The sequence below is a fragment of the Lathyrus oleraceus genome, chromosome 6 (genome assembly GCF_024323335.1).
Source record: "Lathyrus oleraceus cultivar Zhongwan6 chromosome 6, CAAS_Psat_ZW6_1.0, whole genome shotgun sequence".
NCBI lineage: Eukaryota > Viridiplantae > Streptophyta > Magnoliopsida > Fabales > Fabaceae > Lathyrus > Lathyrus oleraceus.
In genome coordinates this window covers 222,662,877-222,676,831 of record NC_066584.1, presented here as the reverse complement: position 1 = coordinate 222,676,831, position 13,955 = coordinate 222,662,877, and positions in this window count along the sequence as shown.

Here is a 13,955-nt window from a genome sequence, read left to right as displayed (position 1 = left end):
TACGGGCTTCGGTTCAATTTTGGTGAACCTCGATTCTATGGTGATGGATCGGGTGCGAGTAACTAATTCTTATTATGAGGGATTAGTGAAGCGTTACCTATGTTGATGGTAACGAGTTTTAGTGAGCCTCGATCCCATTATGATAGATCGAGTATGAGTAGCTAATTTCTATTATGGGGGATTAGTGAAGCGTTACCTATAATGATGGTAGCAATTTTGGAGTGCTCTGGTTCCAAGAGTGAATCAATCCTATGGTGGGGATCATGGAGTGAGATGAACCTAAGTGTTCGTATTTGGTATGACATGCATGTCGAGTCGGTGTTGAGTACATTGCATAAGTATTGCATTTGTATTGGTTGTTATTGATGTGTTATTGTATAAGATGTTGTTGCATATGATGTTAATGATAATTGAGATGTGGTTTTGTATGATGTTGATGATAATTGAGAAGTTGTCGTGTATGATGTTGATTATGATTTGGATGTAAGAATGTGATATATTATTGTGCATGATTGTGTAGATGTTATACTCTATTCTTCATTCTATATCGTTATTATTGAAATGAATTCTCACCCCTTCTGTTTGAATGTTGCCTTTACATGGGCATCGCGCAGATACCCAAGAGTAGTATTGCTGAAGTAAGTGGAAGGTAGCTCTTGGATTACTTATTTATTTTGTTGCTTTTACTAGTGGTACCTTTCTCTGATCATGTAACACCGGGTTGGGTTAAACACTTATTTTATTCCTTATGTCTGATTTTGTTGAAGTCATAAAACTAGTTTTGTTGTTGAGGATTCTTAAGATGTTGAGTTGATTGATTACAACTCTCTTATTTTGTTATTATAATTGAAGTTGAGACTAGATGTTATTACTTGCTTTATCTTCCATAATTGTGATGATAATTCCGCTGTGATGATACTTTAAAATGGAAGTGAGCATGTGGTGACAAGTTATAAATGTCTTATTATGTGAATATATAATACCGATCAGATGATATGGATGTCGTGTAAACATCCCAGGTATGATTTAGATAAGTGAGATGTCGTGTAAACATCCTTATTACAAATGTGTGTATTGAAATTTACTGTTGAAACCTGTGTTACGGAGCAGGTCATGTGTGTTATGAAGGTGTGACACCCTACATGGTTTTATTTTATATTTAATTTACGCGATAAATTATGTGTGGGGTTTAGGGTGTTACATTAGTGGTATCGGAGCCTGGTTGGTCCGTCCGGCCAGGTTGTTTAATTATGTGTGTTCCCTAGTATGCGACATGTGTGTGAGAACACTATCGATGCTTGTTTTGTTTTCCATTTGCAGGTTTGGAATGAAACAAGTGGGGAGAAACGTCTGCTTCTCTTGGATATTCCAACTATATAGAGCTTGGACATCATGTTGCTGCATGCAAAGGTGCAGTGTTGGCTAGTTAACCAGTTTTAAAAATGTTGTGCTTTTTCTGAACCTGAAGAGAGGTCAGATTCGTGGATGGTGTCGGTTAGGAAAATGGTGTGATCCTTGAGGGAATATGGTCGGGTGTTCTCGTTGGTCACTTCCTTGTGAGGGGGGAAGGTGATGTTTTGGCCATAGATGAGCCAGTGTTGTGTTGAGTATCCTGACATGTTCCTTGAGGATGTGTATGATTTGTATTTTGTTGGAACAAGTTGACGTTATTATTGGAATTAATTGGTTGGAGTTAAACCAAGTGTTTACCAATTATTTTGATAATTTGGTGCAGTGTGTCACTGATTGTAAGAGCTCAGGCTATGTTAAAGTTGTGTTGTTCCTAACACTGAAGATATTGTGGATTCGAGATTCCTATCTACCGGTCATGTTGGGAAGTCTTTAGGGAAAATGACCAGGTATTGTTAATGTTGTTTCTTAGAGAGTAGAAAGCAATGTGATGACTAGTGTTATGCTAGTGGTGTGTGATTTCTGATGTTTTCCTGAAGATATATGTGACTTGCCTCTAGAGCATGAATTTGAATTCGATGGAGGTGGAGAGTTGACATTTGTATCAGCTAAGAAAGTGAGAGAGTCCGTGAAGGATATGGCACAAGTGTTTGTGATGTTAGCTTTGTTAGAAGATAGAGGAAATGAAGTAGTTTGGGATCTTCCTAGAGTGTGTGAATTTCCTAAAAGTGTTTCCTGAAGACATCAATGATTTGCCTCTAGAGCGCGAAGTGGATTTTTCTATAGACTTAGTACCTGGTACTAGTCTGGTGTCGATGACTCTTTATAGGGTGTCTGCTTCATAGTTGGGGAACTGAAGAAGAAACTAGAAGATTTACTTGAGAAGAAGTTTGTCCAACCAAGTGTTTCTTTGTGGGGTGTGTCGGTGCTGTTAGTGAAGAAGAGGGATGGTAGTATGAGGCTATGAGTGATCTGATCATTATATTGTAGGCATTGGAAGAGAACCATTTGTATGCAAAGTTTTTCCAAATGCGAGTTATGGTTAAAGAAAGTGAGTTTCCTTGGTCATGTGATTCTAGTGGTGGTATAGTTGTGGATCTATCAAAGATAGATGCCATGTTACTATGGGAGACTCTGAAGTCTGCCATTGAGATTAAAAGTTTTTCTTGGATTGACTGGTTACTACAGGAAGTTCATTAAAGGGTTTTCAAATTTAGCATTGTCGTTAACTTAGTTGACTCGAAAGGGTCAAGCCTATGTTTGGGATGTGCATTGTGAAAGGAGTTTCAAAGAACTCAAGAAGAAGTTGATGTCTGCTCCAATTTTGATATCGTCGAATCCAAGTGAGTCCTTTGTTGTATATTATGATGCTTCGAAGATGGGTCTGAGAGGTGTGTTAATGCAGAATGGTCATGTTGTGGCTTATGCTTAGAGACAGTTGAGATTTCATGAAAGGAATTACCCTACTCATGATTTTTAGTTGACAACAGTGGTGTTCATGTTAAAGATTTGGAGGGGATACCTATTTGGCTCCAAATTTGAGGTGTTCAGTGATCACAAATGTTTGAAATATTTATTTGATGAGAAGGGTCGAATATGAGGCAGGGTAGATGGCTTGAACTTTTGAAGGTTATGATTTTAATTTAAGTTACCATTCGGGTAAACCTAATGTTGTAGCTAATGCGATGAGTAAGAAGTCTTTACACAGGTCAATGCTTATGGCTCGAGAGTTAGAACTGATTAAGCAATTCAAAGATATGAGTTAGTGGGTGGAGAAACTCCTAACAATGTGACGCTGGGTATGTTGAAGCTGACGAGTGTATCCTTGAAGAGATCGAAGGAGGTCAGAGATTTGATTTGAGTTTGATAGATCGTCTCACATTAATCGACCAAGGTAATGGATATGATTTCTGAGTTGATCAAAATGGTGCGATGATGTTCAGAGATAGAGTTTGTGTTTCTGATGTACCCGAATTTAAGAGGAGTATTCTTGAGGAGGGTTGTAGAAGTGGATTGAGTATTCATCCTAATGCTACGCATATGTATCAAGATTTGAAGAAGATATTTTGGTGGCCAAGAATGAAGTCTCGAAAGCTCACACCGAGTTCTATAGGTATGTACCATATTTTAAAGTAAAATAAGAGAGGTGGCCTATCAGATTGCCTTGTCGCCCCTACTTTCTAATTTTCATGATGTGTTTCATGTGTCTCAGTTGAGGAGATACATTTCAGATCCATCTCATGTAATCCAGGTGGATGATGTGTAGTTGAGAGATAACCTGTATGTTGAGGTATCACCCGTGCGGATTGAGGATCGAGAAGTGAAGCAGATACATGGTAAAGATATTTCCTTAATGAAGGTGGTTTGGGGTGGACCAGTTGGTGGGAGCATGACTTGGGAGCACGAGAAGCAACTGAGAGAGTCGTATCTGACTCTGTTTTCCTCATGTAGTTTTCAAGGGCGAAAATTTCTTAAGTGAGGGAGAGTTGTAACACCCCATTTTTTATTAGATATTTTATTATATTTTAATTTTTATTAAATTATGGATTTTGATGATTTATTTTATGCCTGGGTGTTGGCAGAGTATGTATCCTTGAGTTAGTGGTATAGATGGATGATAGAAGTAAGTAGAATAATTTAGAATTATTTTGATAATTAAAAATAATGTCTTATTTATTTTTATTATATTAATTAGTGAAGATAGAACAGTTGGGACAAATATGAGAAATTGAGAAAGTTAGTGGGAGGAAGGAATATGAGATACTCAAATTTGGGCCAAGTTGGTGATTTGGAAAACGTTACCCTAAAAATAAAAAGTTAAGAGGAACCTAGGTTTAGGGAGATTTTCACATTTGAGAAAAAGGAGCAAAGAGGAAAGAGGTAAGGTGATCCAGGGAAAAGAGTGAAGGTTTCAATTAAGAAATTTTGCAAGAATTCAGGTAAGGGTGGGAACTTGTTCCAATAGTAATGGGTATGATAGAAGGGTAGAATGGAGACATCTTTAACCTCCTTAGGATTGGGTGTTTTGATTCATAATTTTGAATTTATATGCTATGATGGTTGTTATATGATGATTATATGATGAATTTCGTGTCCCTTATGTGTGTGTGTTTTTCTGTTTTCATGATTGAACATACATTCACCATTGTCGCAATTTCGAAGGTTTTAGGCATAATCTTAAAATTGTGATTAAGTGATTGATTATGTTAAAACTGTAAATTAACTTTAGATAATTAGAGTATTGCATGGGTTTTAATTTTATGAGGGTTTGGATTTTTACGGAATCGAAATCGGAGGTCCGGGAGGCCTCCAACGATGAAAAACGCAAAAAAAAAATTGCATTCGGTCCATCAGGATCGCACTCAGCGCGGGAGCCTTTTTTGTGTTTTTTGGTCGAAATCGCTTTGGCCATAACTTTTGATACATAAGTCCAAATTAAGTTCCGTTTGAAGCGTTTGATATCTGAAATAGAGGGATATAATTTTATTTCAGGGATAAAATAATTTTGGTGATTATTTAATGGACGTTTTTGGGGTTGAAAAAGATGAAAATTATATTGGAAATTTTAGAAAACAACAACTTTTTAGTAACGCCTTCATGCACGGTTTTGACCATAACTTTAAACTCGTGAATCATTTTGGGTTGGGGTTTAAAGTATTAGAAAGCTGACTCTCAGAGATATAACGTAATGGTGATAAGTGAATTGTTTAAGTACTATTCCTATGCCTATTGTGTTGGTGAAGTTTTGTTTATACGTCCGATTAATGAATTGTTGACACATCCCGACAATTTTGGTCATAACTTTTATTTCGTAAGTCCGATTTTGATGTTGTTTAAAGTGTTAGAAAGCTAATGCTCATACCTATAACATGGTCGTGATTGTTAAGACGTTTTAGTAATATTCACATGCCTACTATGTTAACAAATGTATTGGTTTATATGTTTGGTTGATGAATCGTTGCATTGTTGTAATATCATGGTGTGATAATTATGTTGTTATGTCGATGATGTTAAGATGTTGATGAATTTTTGTTGTTTGTTGATATTATTCATGTGGTAACATGAACTGGTTGTTGCATGATGAATGATGCGATGCATAAATGATGAAATGTGTGTGGGGATCCTTTAGGTGAACCTTGTTGTATTATTGCATGTTATTTGAGAGTCATGCATCTTGATGTACGGGCTTCGGTTCAATTTTGGTGAGCCTCGATTCTATGGTGATGGATCGGGTGCGAGTAACTAATTTTTATTATGAGGGATTAGTGAAGCGTTACTGTAGCGGTGTATTCATTACCTTTAGATTTATCCAAAGCATACAAAGTAGAGTCGCCACCGCACTTCTATTTATCCAAAGGAATGGCTAGAAAGCGAACAAAAGCCTAAGACGTTTTACACAGAGAAAACTAATAAAAGGTCAGAGATCTGGGTAAGGGGGTAATTATGTTGTGGGAAGGTGTTAGGCACCCACAATATCCTAGGTACTCCTAGGGAGCCCTTCTCACAACTTGTTGCAAAGGTTTATTGTTTATGAAAATATTTATTGTGCAAACATGAGGGGAGAGGTGAGAAAAGAATGTACAAGTTTATTATTTTTGTGTTTGGATGGATGAATCCATTGCCTACGTACCTTGACAGGATCAAAACCTCGTAGTTCGGCTAAAAGATTTCCAAAAAAAAAATGAGTGGATTGATTTTAAACAAAAGCCCTAAGGTCTTTCATTATCAAAGGGAGAACACTCGACCTGAACCAACAATCCACCATGTGAGGATAGCTTCAACATACTAGTGAGGGGTTAACCCTATAATAAGTATGGAAGTCTTACAATCAACTCACTAAGGATGCAGTGAGATTTACATCAACCACTAAGATAATTCAGATTTATGGCTAATGCATGAAAATTTGATTATGAAATGGGCACAGGGGCCACAAAAACAATTGAGTGGGTTGAATTAACCAATTAGAGTATTCACAAAGTATGATCAAAGTATGAGTTAAGTTCAATTACAATGATTATTAGTGAAAAGAAGTTTGAAAAGTCAAAGGCATAAGGCCTAGGTTTCTAATTTGAAAAAAGAATCAAGTGTTTGCACAACTTTGGTTTTTTTGGTTAAGGATGGAAAAGGTTCAAGATTAAGCATGCAAAATAGGTAGGATAAGGGACAAAGCCACAAACAGGAATTCCTTTCTCAAGACCATAGAAATGATCCAAGTAAGTTCCTTTGGAATTAGGCAACACAGAGTATAAACAAATAAGCAGGGTCTCATAAGAGAACAAAACTGGAAATGGAAGGCCAATAAATGGTCTTATATCCAACTCCAAAACGAAACGGGAAACGGAGTGCCAATAAATGGTCTTACATCCAACTCCACAAAGCGAATGGGAAACAGATAGCCAATCAATGGTCTTACATCTAACTCCACAAAACAAAACTGGAAACAGATAGCCAATCAATGGTCTTACATCTAACTCCACAAAACAAACAAAACAGGAAATGGAGTGCCAATAAATGGTCTTACATCTAACTCCATAAAGCAAAATAGGAAACAGATAGCCAATCAATGGTCTTACATCTGACTCCTCAAACAAAGCAAACAACAAATGCAAAAAAAACAATATGCAAAAGAAAACACAAGCAATCACATCAATCAATTAGCACACTCTATACACAAGAAAGAGGCTTAGACAAAGTTGGGCTTTAGTCAAGGGGTCATATCAACCTTGACAAACAAGCCAATATTATAGGGGTGCTGAGCTCTTAACCACTGACGTTGACCGTCAGGGTGAGCAGATGAAAGGTAATGAGGGTTAGACCTCATAGCTCTTAACCCTAACCTGGGTGAGCTTGAATCAAGGAAGACGTGGGGGTCCAGAAAGGGGAACCCTATTCCACATGACTGACTCTATATACAATGATCTTGGGTTAGGTTCAAGAGCCTCAGCACGTAGTGCGAGCATAATGAACGACTCAAACGATTAGCAGGGGATTGATTGCTAATCCCTTCTATCTGCCAATTTCCTCTTCACTTAGGAGGACTTAAGTAACATACCTCGACAAGGAGGTCTTTAGCACAAAAGTAAACAATCACAGACATTGCCTCTTAAGGAGGACTTCAGCCAAATGCCTGCCAAAAGAAACGACAGGGCTTCCAGACTACATGGAGAAAAGAGTGGTTACCTATGTGGTAAACCAACCACAAGCAAAGCAAAGCTCAAGCAATGAGCTAAAAGCGACTAATGTACCTGTATGAAAAGCCAAACAATCAGTATTATATTCAGACAACCAAACAGTCAACAACAGTAAGACATTCCGATATGTACACAATGTAATCCATGAATGTGATCACTCAAGTGAGTTCACCACTAAAGGACCTATAACACAACAAAGGTTAGTTAAACAAAGCAAATGGCATCTCAAATGATGAAATCCCATCAACCATTAGAGCTAATTGCTTGAACCTGAAATGCAAAGCTCAAAAGGTGAGTACAAACCACTAGTTCAAAGACTAGGGTCAAAGGCAAAGCAAAAAGTCAAAACAGAAGTTGATATTCAACATGAAGCATATTTAATCAAACATGAACATGTCCTAAAAAGGATCAAATCCAAATCATAAAGCAAAGCCATCTAATAAACAAGATAAGGCAAAGGCAAGCAAATGTGCATACAATTGGATATCAAGAATAGAATATACACATTAAAACAGAAATGAATCCAATGATCATGAAATTTTTTATGTAAGCTCAACATGTTAAACACAAGCATCATACCAAAAATTAGAATCAGAAAAGCTCAATTGACATGTATATGAAAATGAACAAGAGCAACATCAAAATGTGTGACACACATTGTCACACCATACATCCATGTATCCTAAACAGAGATGGAATATGCTAAAAATGCCAAACAAAAGCTCAAAAATCATGTAACATGTTAGGATTCAGCATATCAAATTTCAAGGCAATTGGATAATCAATGAGCATTTTACAAATCAATTAGCACAACATGTCACATTTTGCATCATGTTCAAACAATCAAGCACATTTAAAATTCCAACAATCCAAAAATCAGGAAATGAACATCATAAAATAATAGACATCAAGATGAACATGTGAAAAAAGAATGGATTAAATTGGATTCATATTCTATTTTTTATGATTTTTTGAAATGGATGAAAATAAAATGAATTAATGTTGAAAATAATGTGGAAATATTGGAAAGAAAATGGAAACATGCATCAGGGAGGATTGAACACAGGACTGTGAGATTACAAAAGCGCTCAGCAATAAAATCAAATGAATGTCTTCGCCAGGGTTCGAACCCAAGTCATGCAAGGAAAATGAGAAAATGCAAACAATTAAAATGCAGAAGAGCATCGCTAGGTATCGAACACAAGAGCGTATGGTTACAGGCGCGTTCAAGTAGGAAAATCAATTGAACAAAATCAAAGGTACAAACGCTGGAATCGAACCCTAGTCCCTCAGATTGCAAGCGCGCTTAAAGGAAATTAAAACAAACAAATGCCAAATGACGGATTCGAACGCAGGACAGTGAGTATGCAAGCGCTCCAACAGTGAAGCCCTAGAGCTGAACCAGAAACCTTGGCACTATTCATGGACGGTGGAACGCGGTGGTTTCCACCGTCTTCTCCGTTTGGACCGGCGGAGATGATGAACACTTTTTTCCAGAATTTAACATGGCATATATGGATCGAAAGCTTGTTCAATGTAGAACACGAATATATCATTTAAAACTCCTAATTCTCCATGGATTTGGCAAATCGAACAGAAACATTATGATCACTTCAACTCAACATATTTCATGCAATTCTTAACCAAATTCAAAGATCTTTATATCAGAATTCTCAGCATCAAAAGTTCTACAAGATCATGGCAATAAAACAACATATTATGATGATCGAATTTCACCTGGTTTGGAGAGCAGTGTGATGAAACAATGTATTCAAGGCCTCAAATGATCCAGATCCACTCCTTTCCTTGTGTATTGAAGCTTTATGCACGAAATATCACTTGAAATGGCTTGGATCTTGCTTAATTTGCAGCTTCCATATTCATGTTCATGATCTTGATGTGCACGAATCTTGGCCAAATTCTTCAATCCAATGCTCGATTCCTACTCAATGATACTCAATTAACACGATTATGTAGTAAAATCAATGAGTTATGTGGAGAAATTTGAAGTTTGAGATGAGAGCAAAAATGGAGGGAAATGAGATTCTAGATCTAGAATCTGATTGTTCTCAAAATTCCGTTACAATTAAGCCTTTATACCCTTCCCTAATCATGCTGAAATGATAATTAGGCTTTGGCTAATGGAAAATTAGGAAGATATGAGGTGTATGACCAAATTAGCAAATACACCTATGCATGGCAAGGGTGCACGTGAACAGTGCCATGTGAGGGTGTAAAATCACTTAAAATCAACTCATGAACATAATTGGATTGGAATTTTGCATGTATGATGCACCAAATTTGAATTAGGCATTTTCCCTCCAAAATACTCATGCATGGATACTTGATCATGTGATGTTATTTCATGCAATGCAATGATGGATTTGGAAAATATTGGTCACAAGGAACAATTTGCAAAAAGAGTGACTCAAATTGGAGTTATGGATCAAAAGTTATGGCATGTTGAACCTCCATGTACACATTGCAATCATTTGGCCATAATTTCTCAACCATTCATCAGATGCTCATGACCTTGGACTTTTTGGAAATGGGAGAGAAAGATCTTCAACTTTCATGTTGACCAAAAATTCATTTGAAGCTTTTTTGATGTTGGAAAGTCAAGTTGAATGTGATCCAAAAACTTGCCATTTTTGGAAACTTGAAATTATATGTCACTTTCCATTTTGGGAAACTTTTGATTTGACTTCAAATTCTTCAACATAGATGTATGACATGATGAATAAGCCTTGTTTGAACATGAATGAGGGTGTTAAGATCAATTCCTCCACTTCAAAGCCTCAGTTGACTTGCATTGGTCCTTAGATGACCTTGACAATGCCTGATGGATTTGAGCCTCAACCACTTGATGAATTGGCTTCAAAATGGAACCATATCTCATATAAGCTCAATATAATGATCACATGATCCATATCTCAAGGCAAATACCATCAACTCTTGCATAAAGGAATCCCTTGAATTGCCTTGACCTGTGGCTGCTTAGATGCTACAAAACAAAATGTTAGATGACATATTTTTGTACTTTTTGGTTAGTGAATAAAAGAAAAGCAATGATATATAATGCAAACATGCTTGGTGATCAAGAACCACTCAAAGGAGATCCCTCCCACAGGAGAAGGAAGCAAGATGCTCAATGATCTTTGAGGCTTATGCAATGCAATGCTATGATGCCATGAGGGATCTTAGGGTCAAAAATTGGGTCTTACAGCCCCTATTTAAGGTCATTCTAGCCGGAGAAGTGAAGGTTAAAATCTTCATCTCGACGCGGTAGAATGGGCTTAAATAATAACAAAGAGACAAATTTTGGTCCCTAAGAGACCTCATGATGCAAATGTATGAATGCAAAACAAACAATTATGTGGGGAATACGAGTCCGCAAAGAGGAAAAGACATCTGAAGAAAAGACAATCCATTGGAGTAATACACTTACTAGGAACACAGAGACTCAAATGGGGACTCCCATGGGGATATAAAAAGAATGCGTGAGCAGGTCATGACTCGAAACTGGAGACTACACTAGGGAATAAAAGACTAAGACTGCATGAGCAGGTCACGACTTGAAACTGGGAAAAGAATTCCAAAGGGAAGAAATCCAATGGAAAGACACAAGCTGAGGAAAACCTCGAATAAAAATCCGGACTCAGGCTGGGAAAAGATTCACACAAAATCTCCTTGCCAAGGAAAAATGCATGTATTGGGGAAAACGCCAACACAGCAAAAGGGAAAAAATCACAACAGAATATTCCGATGGGGAAGTCTAACAAAGACTCTCCAGGGGAAGCAAAGGGGTGAGGTGTTACCGGTTACTGGGTAACAAGCTCAAAGAGACATGTGATCTAATCACCGGTTACTGGGTGAAAGAATAACAAGCTCGGGAAGAATGAATATCTAAGACCGGTATAAGGGTGAGATATATCAATCAACCAAAAACATCTGAGGAAGACCTGAAAAAGGTACATCAACTCAGGAAAATCTGACTCCACAGGGGACCAAGGTCATAATAGGGAGCAGAAAAGGAAGGAGCACCAGGGATACCGATTACTGGGTATATAATAGGTGACCGACCAAGGTGCGAATTGGGGTTCACTTCCAAAACACTCATCATCCTGAAGAGAGCTATAAAAGCAATCTTATTTAGGATGGACATTCGATTCCACAAGGAATACGAATCTTACTCGACTGAGGAAGGACAGAAGGCTTCAACCGAAGAGTGCATGAGATATACTATCCATTACCCTCAGAACGTGGATAATATACTCGAAAGGAAGGAACACCAGAGATACCGATTACTGGGTATACAATAGGTGACCATTCAAGACGTGAATTGGGGTTCACTTCCAAAACATTCATCATCCGAAAAGGAGGGCTGAAAAAGCAAACTCAATTTACTAGATGGATATTCTATTTCACAAAGGAAATACGAATCTTACTCAATTGGGGAAATAGCCAAAGGCTTCAACCAAAGAGTGCAAAAGATACATTATCTATTACAGTCAGAACGTAGATAATATACTCGCATGGAAGATTATCCACAACCGGTTACTGGGTTAGAGGATAAATCGACCGAAAAGAAAGGACATCGGGATACCGGTTACTGGGTATATAATGATGATCAATCAAAAGGGGCAACAAACATTACCAACAAAGGGTAAATGAAAGAAGACCACGCTGGGGATAAAATTGCTTACTCAGAGCAAATATCCAACAGAGGGAGGGCATATCAAGACCGAATATTGGATAATGATAACCGTCAAAGAGGGGATTACATCTACCGAATACGGGGTAGAAAACCACGGAAGAGTAACCGTCATCACCAAGGATGAACAACTAAGGTTGACTCAGCACAGATGAGAAAGATAGGGTTTACAACTACCGGTTACTGGGTAGAAGACCAACGGACTCAGCTGAGGGCAAAAGAGTAGGATTTACAACTACCGGATACTGGGTAGAAGACCATAAACTCTGATGGAGAACAACTGAAAGTAGGATTTACGACTACCGTTTACTGGGTAGAAGACCGCCGACTCTTGCTGAGGAACAAAAGGTTTACAAATACCAATCACTGGGTATATAACCACAGACTTCGCAAAGAGGGGAAAAAGGTACATAGGATTTTACAACTACCGGTTACTGGGTAGAAAACCACAAAGATAGGACTTACAAACTACCGGTTACTGGGTAGAAAGCCACAAAAATCCGCCATCAACCAGGATGAACCACAAAGGTTACTTCTGCTAGGGGATGAAAGTAGGATTTACGACTACCAGCTACTGGGTAGAAAACCACAAAGATAGGACTTACAAACTACCGGCTACTGGGTAGAAAGCCACAAACTCCGTTGGGGAATAAGATGAACTATTTCCGATTACTGGGCAATTTATTCATTTATACGACAGGGAAGCACAAGAGACAGTCACAAAGGAGCCAATTTAGGATAGAACCAAAAAGGAAAACTGAATCATAACTCATCCTAATGAGGAAATAACTCAATACGGAAACCCATCCCAATATATATGTTGGGAGGAACGGAAACAACCGTCATCCACGAGGATATAACTCAATGGGGAATGCAGAAGGAAAGGTAAACACTTTCTGCTTAAGGGGCTGACTCTATGTGGAGAGATCAGACACACCGACATCTGCTTGGAGAGATCTACTAAGGAGATCTATATCACCAATTAGCAGGAGACAACAATCAAAAGATATATGGAAAAAATGCAACATGAATATCTGAATGTTATGATTATGCGTATATGCATGATTTATGTATGATGAATGCTGACAAAACAGACATGTCTAACACACATAGGTTCAGGAATCAACCGCTCGGTACTACCCCTCAAAAGGGAAAGCCAAAATCACCAAAGAGCAAAAGAATCTGCTGGAGATTGGAGATGATAAAATCTCCGCATGGAGGAAGAACAATCAACCCAGCTGGGGAAACATCCAAGGAGAACATATCTATCCCGGATCCGAGATATAAGGCAAACACAAAATCTCTGGGGATGAATCATCAGTCGATCTGGCTGGGGAAAAAAGTCCAATGCACAGGCAAGAACTGCCATAAAAGCGCCTTGCTGAGGAATCAGGGATATCACAACTCCGCGGGGAGAGTGAACAACCACTCTAGCTGGGGAGAACTGCACTACACGGGCAAAAACTGCCACCAAAGCAATTCTACTGACAACTTCACTGAGGAAGAAACGAGAGGAAACTGATGATAACACCAAGTACCAAGCCTGCTGAGGAACTACGTCCTGCTGAGGAAGGAAAATCTCTGCTATGGGGGAGTGGTGGTCATCCCAACATACATACCACTTAGGGATGAACCAAACA